Genomic DNA, 14,675 nt, shown 5'->3' with positions numbered 1-14,675 from the left:
AAGAACCAGACCAGTATCCATGAGGATGCAGGTTCGATTCCTGGCCTCGCTCAGTGGGTTAAGGATCCAGTATTGCCAGGAGCTGTGGCATAGGTTGCAGATGTGTCTCAGATCCCCTGTTGCTGTGACTGTTGCATAGACTGGCAGCTGCAGCTCCAATTCGACCACTGGCCTGGGAACTTCCATGTGCCATACCTGCAACCCTAAAAAGAAAAAAAAAAAAATGGAGTTCCCATCTTGGCACAGTGGAAATGAATCCAGCTAAGAGTCACGAGGTTGTGGGTCCAATCCCTGGCCTCGCTCATTATGCTAAGGATCTGGCGTTGCTGTGAGCTGTAGTGTAGGTCCATATGTGGCTCAGATCCCTATTGCTGTGGCTGTGGCCCAGGCCGGCAGCTGTAGCTCCGATTCGACCCCTAGCCTGGGAACCTCCATATGCCACAGGTGCGGCCCTAAAAAGACAAAAGACAAAAAAAAATTCCGAAAATAAATTTTAAAAATAAAGGAAATTTGATGTTTGAGGAAAAGTTCAGATGAGGAAGTGAGGCGGCTTTGAAGTTGAAGGGAGAGACAGGAGCCCGCTCGTGAAGGCTGCGTGTGTTCAGCCACAAATTTGCACATGAGAAATCACTTTAACAGGAGGTGATGGACGCCAAGACTCCCAGAGGGAAAATCAGTCGTGGAGGTAAACGGTGAGCTCTGGAAGAGACAAAAGGGCAGCATGCAAAGAGGGAGACCTGAAGAGGCCTCCAGGTTCTTGTAACATGGGTGTTTCAGAGGGAAGGAAAAATGTAAAATTCCTCTCGGAACTTGCTTCTGATTCGTGGTGAATGTTGAGCCTGTTAGAACAGAAAGCAGTGGAGGGGGATGTGCAGATGAAGCAGGGAGGCTGGAGGAGGCCAGTTTTCTCTGCGGGGTTTGGGAGACTTGTGGTCCACGCTGCGACCCTGCCCATCAGTTGGTGGGTGTGACTGTTCAGGAGAAGGATCTGGGCTGGGATTCGGGTGTGGGAGTCCTAAGCGTGACTCCAAGGATGAGTCACACAGGAGAGTAGGTAAGAGGATAGGAGAAAGGGGCTAAGAATAGAACAGGGGAGAAGACGGAAGAGGCAGGGAAAAGTGAGTCAAAGGGGGCGAAGGGTGATCAAAAGAGGGAGGGGGGAGAGATCGTGAATAAGAAAGGGAGGACACACCCCAACATTTCAAGAGATGCGTGTTAGCACGATCACAAACCCACGGGCTGGCAGGTGGAGATGGTGTTTGAGTACCTCGGCAGCCACAAATCTATTCTCCAAGTCTATGATTTTCTTTTCTGCGGAAATGTTCATTTGTGCTGTACATTCGATTCCAGATATGTGCTATCACATGGTATTCGTCTTTCTCTTTCTGACTTATTTCACTTCGTATGAGAGTCTCTAGTTCCATCCATGTTGCTGCAAATGGCATTATTTTGTTCTTTTTCATGGCTGAATAGTATTCCCTTGTGTATGTATACCACATCTTCCTAATCCAATCATCTGTCAATGGACATTTGGGTTGTTTCCATGTCTTGGCTGTTGTAAATAGTGCTGCAATGAACAGGTGGGTGCATGGGTCTTTTTCAAGGAAAGTTTGAGAGAAGGCCAATTTTGACACACATATTCCTCAGTAAACCTAGGAATAAGGTCTATAATTCCCCAATCATCAAATGAAAAACAGTGAAGTGTGCTACAAGGGAGTTTCCTCTCCTAAGGCCACACAGCTAGTAAATTATGAGGTCGAATCACAGTCTCGTCGTTGCGGGGCTGGCTCTGTCATCCCAAAGCAAACCCAAGTCCGCAGGAAGCCATTCCAAGGCAGCCAGAACACCTTTGGATTTTCCACTCACCTGGATTTTCCCAATACTGGCCACTCTCCCCATCTGAAGAGCGAGTGGGAATGGCTGTATCCTCTGGCTGATCTACTAGAATTTCTGAAGCTGAGACTCATTAGCTGGGACAAAAGCACCTTAGTCAGGTGTTCTCCAGAGGCTGGGAAACTTGGGCTGCAGTGTGGAGACCCCCAGAGAAGATCCAGCATCTCTGGGCCTTAGTGAGGTGGGGGGTCTCCAAAGGCCCTAATGGCAGCCTCCTGAGGTGGGGGTGGCCCCCTGTGGGGAAGCCCCTGCCACTCCATTCTCTGAGGGAGGTTGAGTCTGACGTTCTGAGTCACACACTGCATGGCTGTGAGCATAACTGACGCCATCTTGGGCCCTTGGAGTTCCTCCTGTCTTTTTACTGACCCAACCAATGACTGTACTGGGTGATGAATCAGTACCCTGTCATCACGGGCTTTGCGGTTCATAGATACTGTTTAATAATCATTAGGAGCGGGTAGCCTCTATGCTCTGTTAGCCCCCAAACAATGATGAAACCTTCACTGACATATATTCCCAGTTCCCATTTATAAAACTTAACTTAGGCGTGTACATTCCGAGCACCTCCTCAAATACCTAGGTTAACTATGAATTGTCCCAATTTTATGACTGTGCAGAGTATAGCTGCAAATGCTTCCAGATCATTGTCAGCCTCATCCCACCCTCTGAGTAAGTTACCCATCATTAGTTGACTACATGGAGCTGCCTGCTCCATTTTTCAGTCTCAAGATGCCCTCTCAGCTTATTCCATTTTTTTTTTTTCTTCTTACATCCACACCCGTGGCCTATGGAAGTTCCCAGGCTAGGGGTCGAATAGGAGCTACAGCTGCTGGCCTACGCCACAGCCACCAGAAGGCCAGGTCCATGCCACATCTGCAACTTATACTGCAGCTCACGGCACTGCCAGCTCCTTAACCCACTGAGCAAGGCCAGGGATCAAACCCACATCCTCATGGATACTAGTCAGATTATCAGCACGCGGAGCCACAGTGGGAACTCCTGTATCCTTTTTTTAGATTCCGCATATAAGTAATATCTTATGATGCTTATCTTTCATTGTCTAACTTCACTTCATATAATGGGCTCTTTTATAAAGTAATGAAATTTTCTATAGAACAAATGAACTTACCTTCCATCTCACTCCTGTTTATGTCAATACCTGCCTCTCTAATTCCTGAGGCGAGGAGGAAGATCGGGAGAAGAAAAGGGCTGAGCAGTGATATTTGGAAAGACCCTGATCTGTGACAGCTCTAGTTGATGCCAACATTCTGATTTCCTCTTAGAAAAAATGTGTGCAAATATTACAGTTTGCTTCTGTTGGCTTTGTTAATGTGCTCACTGAGACTGCTTGGGATCTGGAGACTGAGCTTCTCCTACCGTGTACGCATGGATACACATGAGCGCACACACACCCCAGGGCATTGATGCAGTCAACACTCTCTCTTATCCCTCAGCCCTCCTATCCCAATTAAGGCCACCACCACATTCAAGGCTCCCAGACCTGGACCCCCCAGGCAGGCAGCCAGTTGTCACATCCTGTCCCTGCATTAATTCAATGCATCTCTCTTCTTCACCTACTGGCCACATGAGGTACCAGATAAATCTTAAATATCAAATCACACAGGAGTTAATGGGGGAGCCCTCGCTTTAGCCACTCCCATCCTCTATGTCTGGAGATCAGAATGCATCTTACCTGGAAGCCAAGAATGCAGCTGCCTGCATCTTACCTGGAAGCCAAGGATGGATGAAGTGGCTGGAAAGGTCCCCTTCTCATGCCTGTAATGTCCCACTCCACTGATTTTCTCCTCCATTATCCATCAAAGAGATTAATGCCCTGAACCCAGACACCCAAAATACCCCCATGTCAAAAGTTCCCTGACACCCCCTTTCCCAAGCTGATCTTCATTTTTTTGCCTATGGAGGTTCCCAGCATAGGGGTCAAATGAGAGCTGCAGCTGCTGGCCTACACCACAGCCACAGCACTTCAGGATCCAAGCTGCGTCTGCGACCTACACCCACAGCGCACAGCAATGCCGGATCCTGAACCCACTGAGTGGGGCCAGGGATGGAGCCCACGTCCTCATGGCTACTAGGCACGTTTGTCACCACTGAGCCACAACAGGAACGCCTCCACGCTGATCCTCACAGCAGCTGTGAGGTGAAGACCGCAGGACCCCCTGGGGCAGCTGAGGGCCAACGCCAAGCAAGTGGAGACTCACAGATGGTATCAGGTGCCTATAGGGATAGGCTCTACCCCTCAGTCCCTTGATGGGCTCTGGGTTCTCCTCGGCCCTGATCTGTTAAACTTTTAGCATCAGCCTGAACCAAACCCCCCCAGAAAGATGAGCCCCCTGCAAAGTTCGACACATCCCACACCTCTCCATAGAAAGGAACTGTCCAGGAATGCTCTGGCACTTGTTATCTCACTTACTCTGCACTACCATCCTGCACAGAGGAACTGTAGCTCCTCGATGACACTTGAAGGGAGAACCAGGTTCTAAATTCACTAAACTTGGAGAACCTCTTGGAAACATGGGGGCCCGCCAGTTGGGCCTGAAGATAGAGTTTGACAGGGTCCTGTGTGGGGCTGGGGAGCGCTGCCTGGGGGTAGATAATTTCAAGAATAGGGGCCACCTCTGGAGAAGGCATACCTCCAATGTCTGCAGAGCCAACCCCTCAAGAGAAAGGAGCCATGAACTCAGGCCCCCAGAATCCTGAGGTGGCCTCCCGAGGAAAAGGCTCACTCAGCCTGGGGAAGGCTTCAAGCTTCAAGCTCCGAGCCCCGCAGGGATGGAGGCAAGAGGCAGAAGTGATCTCTTAAGCCCCCAGCCTCCGCCTGGAGAGATGCCAGGACTCCAGTTCTACCAGGATCCTTAACAGACACATTCCAGAATCGCCCCCAACGAAATCTGCTCTGCCTCCGGTCCCTGCCAAACCCAGAGATGTGACCCCGGAGGGCGGGTGGGGCGGAGAAGGAGGGAGGGAGGAAAGAGATGGCTGGCAAGCAGGAGGGAAAGGACCTCCTTGTAAGGATGCCAGGCATCAGCCAGCCCCAGCTAGCCCTTGTTGACTTAGCAGGTGACAGTCTGCCGAAGACGGGGTGGAGGATGCGGCTGTCCCACCCCTCCAAGCTTGATTCCCATTGGCCCATGATACCTTAAAAGAGCCCAGCTATCTCAGCACCATCATTCTCGGACCCTAGGAGGACCCTGTGGTTACACTCACTGCTCGTTCCAAGACATGAGATTCACAGCTCTCTCTTCCTGGCAGCTCTGGCTGGGACTCTGGTCTGTGCCCGTGAGTATGGCCCTTCCTCTACACCCCACCAGAGCCCGCGTGGTCCAGGGCAACCTTCACTCCTGTCTTCCTGCCTCTCTTCCTCTCCCGGTGCTTCCCTCACTCCACCTGCCTCTGCAAGTGGCTCCCGACCCCGGTCCCGCACAGGTGGGGGAGTCAGGAAGCCCCCAGCCCTGCCTGCTCTCCTGGCCCATCGCCTCACTCACCATCCTCTACCCGCTATACTCCAGCCACACTGGCTATGTGGCAGGGCCTCTGGGCCACCACATACACCTGGGCAGGTTGTCCTGTGCACAGGGGTGCCAGGCCAGGGATAGTGGGAGCTGAAATCTAGCCCGCACTCTACTTGCCAGGCAGTGCGTCCTGCTCCTGACCTTGTCTCTCAGGATGGCTTTTCCAACCTCACCAAAGCACTACTCAGACTACTCAGGCCAGGACAACCCTGTTGTTCCTCCAGCATCGAACATCAGGACCTTTCTTCTTGCTCTTACCCCCCTGCCTGGAATGATTTTCCTCCTCCAGTCCTTTCTGAGCCAACTCAGACTATAGCTTGGCCAAGGCCTTTTTTTTTTTTTTTTTGTCTTTTTAGGGCTGCACCCACGGCCTGTAGAAGGTCCAAGGCTAGGGGTCAAATTGGAGCTGCAGCAGCCAGCCTATGCCACAGCCACAGCAAAGCCAGATCCTTCACCGACTGAGCAAGGCCAGGGATCGAACTTTCATCCTCATGGATACTAGCCGGTTTGTACTGCTGAGCCACAGTGGGAACTCCTCAATGATTTTTTTAATGCGTCAAACCTCAGTTGAGATCTCTGTTCCTCAAAGGAGCCTTCCATGAACAAGTGGAATGAATTAGACCCCGGCTGCCCTTATCACCCCCTGCTGTGCCTGCCCCTCTAGCAATGAGTAACTATGGAATAGGCTATATATATATATCTGTCAGGCAGTCTGCCTGCCCTCTTCAGCACTGAACCCCCATCAGTTAGCAGAGGGCATTGATAAAAATTGTGCTGAAAGGCCAAGAGAATGGGGGTTCAACCCCAGAAATCACAGGGCACAACCCCTTGGCCTCTGCACTGTCCTTCTCCACAAAGGACCCTGACCCCCCGGCCTCGGCCGGCTACTCGACAGGGATCTCAGGGACCTCATAAGCCAGAAGCAAGTCAGGAGGAGGGCAGTTTTCAGAGGAAAATTACACTTTTCCAGGGAGCACCTGCTTCAAGAAACTGCAAGTGGGGAGTTCCCGCTGTGGATCAGTGGGTTAAGGACCCTACATGGTTTCTCTGAGGATATGAGTTCAATCCCTGGCCTCAATCAGTGAGTTAAGGATCCGGCGTCGCCATGAGCTACGCTAGGTTGAAGATGCGGCTTGGATCCCACCTTGCTGTAGCTGTGATGTAGGCTGGAGGCTGAAGCTCTGATTCGACCCTGGCCCTGGAACTTCCATATGCGGCAGGTGCAGTCGTAAAAAGAAAAAGAAAGAAACTGCAGGAAGAGTTATATATCAGAAAAACAGCCAGGTGGACCTAGCAATGTGGCAGGAGGCCGTGTCCAGCCTACAGAGAAATGTGTCCGCCTGCATCCACGGGCATCCTGAGAGATGGGGCCTGGGAATGGGAGGGAGAGTGGCTCCAGGGGCAGCTCCGGGGGCAGGTTCAGCCCTCACCAAACTCACTCACCGTCAAACCTTTCCTCTGTTACAGAAGATGCTACCTCTGCTCCTGCCCAGGACCCTGTGACCTGTGAGTCCTTCCCTCCCTCCCGTTCCTGCCGTGGGAGGAGGGTTTAACCTCCGGGGCTGTCAGTGGAGAGGAATCCAGGGGGAGGGGCTTTGTGTCCTGCACTTGCTGGTCGTGGGAGAAGCGTGGATTGGTGGGGACAAGGCTAAGGACAAGGCTCAGGCTAAGGCGGCTCAGGCTAAGGCGACCCAGGCGGGCAAGGTCAGTGGGAAGTATGGAGGTAAGATGTGCTGTGAATAAAAAAGAGAAAAAAATGAGGTTAAATGACAAGGGAAATAGCCCACATGGTATTCATACGCTCACTCAGCAACCCCTCCCCTCACTCCCACTCCTTCGTAAGGCACCTGCTATTCGGTCTCATGGCTCACTTCCAGCCCCGGGGGCCACGCTTCTCCTTCCCAAACCATCCACGTCAGCTCTCCTGGACGTGCCTGCACTCGGAGCAACTGTCCCATCCATGCTCTCGCTGACTCCCTCCCAGCCCCCCAGGAAGGCCCCTTAGAACCTCCTCCCGGCCAAAATCCTGCCTTCAAGACCCAGCTGCTCTCTGACAGGCTCCCCAGTTCTCCCCAGACCCCCACCCAAAGCTCTCCCCAACCCTGCCCACCTTCCAAGAGGCACTGCTTCGTCGTCTGACCTGAGTGCTCCCGTAGATCACCATCACCCGGAGGGTCACACATTGGAAATATATTTCCATAGACTCGAAAGTCCAGGATCAGGGCACCCGTATGGTCGATTCTGGCGAAGACCCTCTACAGTTTGCAGCCTGCTGACTTCTCTTTGCAGCCGCGCATGGCAAAACGAGATCTCGGGGGTCTCTTTTACAAGGGCGCTGATCCCGCTCATGAGAACCCCACCTGCATAACTTCTTACCTCATAGACCCCCCACCTTCTACATCATCACACTGGGTTTAGGATTTTAACATGAATCTGAGGGAAATACAAACATTCAGTCCATAACAGGCCATGGTGTGATTTCCCTTAACAGAGCAGCATTTATGCCCTATCGCTTCTATATCCTGGCACCCAGCATGTATTAGCTACCCTGGGGCTCTGCCACCCATTCCAAAGGGGGACAAAAAAGAAGACCCACTTTGATTTTGCTAAAAATCAATAAATTGGTTTGTAGCGAAAGCTGAAGGGGAAACCGCATCTCCAGCCCCAAACAGCAACCAAATAGCCCAGGAATCATCACCTGCAGATGAGGAGAAATTCATCTCAGGACTCAACCCCCTGAGTAAGTTTCAGTCTCTACCCCAGAGAACGACCAGAGAAGCCTCTGGCAGCGGGCCTGTAGGACGCCTCCACTCCTGGGAACAAGCCCAGGGAGAAGGAAACGTGTTCATTCACCAGAACACAAAGGCACAAAGGGGGGTGCACACGGCACAGAGCTTCTGCAGGAGTAGAAGTTGCTGCTGCACCAGAGGTGGTTCCTTTCCTGATCCAGCCACCTTCCCACGAGAGAAGCTGGGCCCCTGGGGCAAAACGTCTCCCCTTTAGGAATTTGTCCAAGGATAATATCTGGTGGGGGTAGGGGCAGGGGGAAAATCAGGAATCCTCTTTCAATGATATGACGTTTCCACTGATGTGATTCATCTGCTCCAAAATTAGACCTCGGGTTCGGAAAAGGTTTCGAGGTAGTCCATGGAATAAGGAAAAAAATAAGTGAAAAAGTTGGAGGTGGAAAAAAAATCATCAAAGGTGAGTTCATTCCAAGGCAAAGGCTGGTGGCAAAGGGAATACATAGCATCCATTGTCCAGGGTTGGGAGGCGAACCAGACTACCACCTGCACCCACTCCTGGGTCCTGGAGGCCTGGCACTGTCACAGCCCCGCCCCCATTGAAGCAGCCCTCAGGGTGTGCCTGCAAATGTCCCCAGTTTCTCATCCGCATTCACACAGCCATGGTTGCCTGATCCCAGATACCCCTGGAGTCGGACCCCCAGCCTTCCCCCTACCCAGCCGGCTTCTCTCCCTCTCGCCCCTGCCCAGGCTTGGGGAGAGGGCAGGTCCTTCGGCCTCAGATGAATCCAGCCTCTGATTCCCGTGTCAGGCCCTCTGAGGGCTCAGCGAGGCTGGGAAGCAGAAGATGGAGTGAAGGAGGATGGGGAGGGTGGGGCTGGTGTCCTGTTGCTCCGAACCTCGTTCTCATCTCCGCTTTCTTCTAGATGGAGCACTAGGCCTCCGGGAAAAACTTTTTCTAACAAAATTTCTGCGCTGAGAAGCTGAAAAGAATGAGGTCTCTGGACTTCATGCCTTTGCTTGGAGCTTGTTGCAATTAAACTGAAAGCATCCAACTTGTTGCGTACCTGTGCTCTGTCGGGTGGGCCCTGGAGGAGCAGGGGGAGGAAAGCCCTCCCTGACCCACGCTTTCAGCCCATCACAGCCGGCCTTGAGGACACAGGCTCTCACAAGCCCTTTGATGCTCACTGAGCCACAGCCACACAACGGGGCCTCCTTCGGGTCCAAAGGCAGTTCCAGTCATGGTCTGCCTTCTTACTCTTCACACTCATGGCTGCTGGTGACATTTGAGCATTTCCGAAAACTCAATCAACCTCCAGAGAAGCAGGATTTATCATCCTGAAAAACAGTCAAAGTGGGAGCCCTTGCTGTTAAAAAGCCACTTTCTCAGGCCTGTCATTGAAAACGCACCTCCCGGCCCACCATTCATCCTTCGTACCCTGGGCGAAGTGAATGGCAACAGCCAGTTAGATCAGATCAGTAACATAACGAGCTGCAGCAATGGCTGGCACTTCACTGAAAAGGTCCGTTGAATCCGTTGCCATCACCCACATGCTTAGCCTGTATCGCCTGCTTCCCTCCGCCGCCGACCAGGGCTGTGCTTTGCACATAGATGGACGGGGAAGGACATTCATGACCACAGAGGAAGAGAGAACCAGCAGCTGTCCCAGCAGCCCACTCCGTAAGCCCACCCTCAGCATGTCCGTGCTCTAACACCCTGGAGTCATTGATTGATTCTAGACGGTCCTTCCTCCCACCCCATCAGATGCCCTGCCTTCTATCCTGGGTGCAGGGTGGGAGGCATTCAACCTAGACCCTGTTGTAAAGGAATAAAGCAATACATCCTCCTACTCATGCCTCCCACCTCCACCACACCACCTCCACTCCTGAGAACACTGCCAGGGAAACAGTGGGAGAGACTTGGGCGCAGGCCCCCTCAGAGCACCCATTATGATCAACACTGGGTACACAGGGCATTTCACACTCTAGTAGCCTACCACCCTGCTCATGGGTTGAATTGCACGCCCCCCCAACCCCACCCAAAAACTTTATTGAAATCCTAACCCCTGGTACCTCAGAAGGTGGCTTTCTTTGGAAATCAGGTCATGGCAGATGCAATCAATTGAGGTCATACAGGAGCAGGGTGACCACCCCCCCAAAACCAATATGACTGCTGTCCTTATAAGAACAGAGAAATGTGGACACAGGGACACAGAGAGGAAAGGCATACAAGGGCAGATGGCCATGTGACAATGAGGCAGAGACTAGAGTGATGCATTTGAAGGCAAGGAAAGGCCAAGGATGGCTGGCAAACACCGGAAACCAGAGGAGGTGATGAGAACAGAGTCTCCTCTACAGGTTTCCAAAGAAACATGGCCCTGATGACACCTTGATTTTGAACTTCTAACCCCCAGGACTATGAGACAATAAATTTATGTTGCTTTAAGTCATCTAGTTTATGGTACCTTTTATGGCAGCCCTAGGAAACTAACACACATGCCGATTTCCAGATTCAGCCTCTCATCAGGTTACTGGCTTCATCTTCTACCTGGAAGTTCAGACTCTTGGACCACCACCACCCATTTCTCCCACCTCCCAGTCCCTGGCCGCCACCAATCTCCTCTCTGTTTTGTTCAGTTTCTTTTTAGATTCCCCATATAAGTGAGATCGTGTAGTATTTGTCTTTCTCCGTCTGACTTATTTCACTTAGCATAATGCCCTCAAGGTCCATCCAAGCGGATGCAAATGGCAGGTTTTCCTTCTTTCTCATGGCTGTATAATACTCCATCATATTTATAAAGTCTTAAGTTTTTAGCACACAGATTTTTCTCCTCCTTCGTAAAATTTATCCCTAAGCATTTTATTCTGTTTGATGCTATTGTGAATGGGGTTTGTTTTGCTAATTTCTCTTTCCTATAATTTATTCTAAAAGAAATTTTTTAAGCTAAGTTTTTAAAACCCCTTCACACATGTTAAGCTGGCATCTGGAACTTTTTATTCAGGGTTTAAATCATTGCAAAGGACATACATTAATATCTGACACGTAATCTAATGGCTCACCGTCTCACTGCTGCCAGATCTTTGGTTCAAATGTCACTCTCAGAGAGACCTCTCCTGCCGAGCCTGTCTAAAATCACAACTTTCTCCAACATATTCTCTACTTTATTTTTGTCCTTATCATTTCTTTTTTCCTTAGCTTTTTGAGGTGTAGTTAAGATGTTTTTTAAAAGTTGCACATATTTCATATACACATTTCGGTGAGTTTGGACATATGCACGCACCCATGATAACATTACACCACAATTAAGGTAAAAACATACCCATCACCTCTGAAAGATTTCTTATGTCTCCTTTCCGTGTGTGTGTGTGTGTGTGTGTGTGTGTGTGTTAAGGACACAGCATCTTAGCATGAGATCTACCCTCTTAAGTTTCAGGTGCCAACAACACATTGTTAACACTTGGCATTATTTTGTAGAGCAGATCTCTAGAATGTATGTATCTCATTGCATTTCTCACTATATACCTTATAATATACTTATTTGTCTGTTTTCTTCATGAGAACTAAAGCACCATAAGCGTGAAGATTTCTGTTCTTTTCACTGCTGCATCCACAAAGCTTAAGACGATGCTTAGAACATACAGGCATAACATACTCCATAAATATGAGTGGAATATTCAAAGAATTCACCACTTTTGCCCACCTCTCCATTCTCATCCTGTGAAATGAATGTTCCCATCCTCTTTTTTTGTGCTTGTTTCAGCCTATCACTAACCAATGTTGTGCTGGACCACCCCTTGTGGTTCTTAGGATGATTGTAAGATGCCCTTCAGCAATAACAATCAGGAAACTTTGGCAGGGGTGGGGGCGATTTATTATTTACAGGATCTGGAAATTACATGGCACACCTGGGACCAGAGAGTGCATTCACGTTGCAGGGGTGGGAGTGGAATTGGGGGAGGGAATGGAGGGATGAAGACCTGTGGTTCCTCTTTTACTGGGGCTAAGAGTGCAGGCCTAAGGGTTTTTTGTTGTTGTTGTTGTCATTTTTCACTACTCAAATGAATTTATCACATCTGTAGTTGTATAATGATCATCACAATCTGATTTCACAGGATTTCCATCCCACAACCCCAGTGCATCCCCCCACCCCCCAAACTGTCTCCTCAGGAGACCAAAAGTTTTTCAACGTCTGAGTCAGCATCTATTCTGCAAAGAAGCTCCGTCTGTCCTTTTTTCAGATTCCACATGGCAGTGAAAGCATTTGATGTCGGTGTCCCATTGTATGGCTGACTTCACTTAGCATGATAATTTCTAGGTCCATCCATGTTGCTAAAAATGCCGGTATTTCGTTCCCTTTAACGGCTGAGTAATATTCCATTGTGTATATGTACCACATCTTCTTGATCCACTCCTCTATCGATGGACATTTAGGTTGTTTCCATGTCTCGGCTATTGCAAATAGTGCTGCAGTGAACATCGGAGTACACGTGTCTTTGCGAGTCGTTGTTTTCTCTGGAAGGCCTAAGGTTTTGAGGGCTTACTCATTATTGGTGAATTTAAAACCTAAGAGGAGGAATTTAAAGCACGGGAAGAGAAAAAACAAGTGACCCAAAAGGTCAGCTATCAAAATCAGCCAAGATCTCTAGAACAAAGTAGCCTCTCTGGGGGAGGTGGCCTGGTTCTTCATCTAGTTCTGGGGCTGGCAATTGAATTTATTCAAGATAACCGTCTTTGGGAGTTCCCTTTGTGGCTCAGTGGTTAATGAACCCAACTAGGATCCATGAGGATGCAGGTTGGATCCCCAGCCTCACTCAGTGTGTTAACGATCTGGCTTTGCTGTGAACTGTGGTGTAGGTTCCAGACACAGCTCGGATCCCGCACTGCTGTGGCTGAGGCTGTGGCAGTAGCTGGCAGCTGTAGCTCTGATTCAACCCCTAGTCTGGGACTTTCCATATGACAGGGGTGTGGTCCTAAAAAGCAAAATAAATAAATAAATAAATAAAATATCTTTGAAGTAGACACACAGCAAGCCACATGCCAAGACACCAAGAGGTTTGCAGCAAAGAAAGAATGTATTCACAAGGCAGCTAAGTGTGGAAAATAGATCTCAAATCTGCCTCCCCAATGGCAAGAGGCTTGGAATATCTATGCGCCAGAGGAGCAGGGTGGTCTGAGGTGGGGAGAAAAGTGACTGGAGGTCCGGAAAAGCAAGGCAATCAATTTCTGCACAGGTATGTCTGAGTTGCATGCTTCTTCATGGGATGCATGTTAAGAAAATGGCTTTTTTGGAGGAGTTTCCATCGTGGCACAGTGGTTAATGAATCCGACTAGGAACCATGAGGTTGCAGGTTCAGTCCCTGGCCTCACTCAGTGGGTTAAGGATCCGGCGTTGCCATGAGCTGTGGTGTAGGTTGCAGATGCATCTCAGATCCCGTGTTGCTGTGGCTGTGGTGGAGGCTGGTGGCTACGGCTCCTATTCGACCCCTAGCCTGGGAACCTCTGTATGCCCCGGGAAGTAGCCCTAGAAAATGACAAAAAAAAAAAAGGCTTTTTTATCATGATCTGAAGGTGGAGTTTTTGGCCCTTTGACATCAAAATGTCATTGATGTCACACTTGCAAAGACTCGGTTTAAAGTGGTGGTCCCCACCTGTCTTAGCCAGCTCAAACTGGACAAGAGCTGACTCCATGTTCCTGAAAAAACAACTTAAGCAGCCACTACTGTAGCAACTCATATGTCAGAAGTATCATCTACAGGGGGTGGTTAAGTCATCTTGTGATATATAACCTAGGCTGCATGAAATTTAAAGGGTATGAAACTTGCCAAAATAACTAAAGCGAGTTTAGTCAGTGAAGGCAGGTTACAGGATATTACTTATAAAGCAAGTTTTGGTTAAGGCCTCCTAACAGATGACTGCCTTCAGTTTCACTTGCATTATAGTAAAAAAGAGAAAATCCCACTGTCAGTCTCACTACATATCTCTATTTTCAGGGCATATTTTTTGCATGTATGTTACCTCTTCATCAGATAGGTAACCTTTGGAGGTAGGTCTATGTGAGAATCGTCTCAATATTCCTAATACATGACGGGTAACAGATGCCTAACAAGTGGTCCATATTTTTTTTGTTTATTTTCTTTCTTTTTATTTATTTTTTTTATTTTTAGGGCCACACCCAGGGCATATGGAAGTTCCCAGGCTAGGGGTTGAATCAGAGCTGTAGCTGCTGGTCTACACAACAGCCACAGCAACACGGGATCCAAGGTGCATCTGTGACCTACACCACAGCTCACAGAAATACCATATCCTTAACACACTGAGTAGGGCCTGGAATCAAACCTGCATTCTCATGGATACAGTTGGGTTCATTACCACTGAGCCACAAAAGGAACTCCTCATTTTGTTTCTTTTTAGGACCTCACCTGCAGCATATGGAAGTTCCCAGGCTAGGGGTCAAATCAGAGCTACAGCTGCCAGCCACAGGCACAGCCACAGCAATGCCAAATCCAA

The sequence above is a fragment of the Sus scrofa genome, chromosome 5 (assembly GCF_000003025.6).
Source record: "Sus scrofa isolate TJ Tabasco breed Duroc chromosome 5, Sscrofa11.1, whole genome shotgun sequence".
Lineage (NCBI taxonomy): Eukaryota > Metazoa > Chordata > Mammalia > Artiodactyla > Suidae > Sus > Sus scrofa.
Note: the sequence above shows the minus strand (reverse complement) of the source record.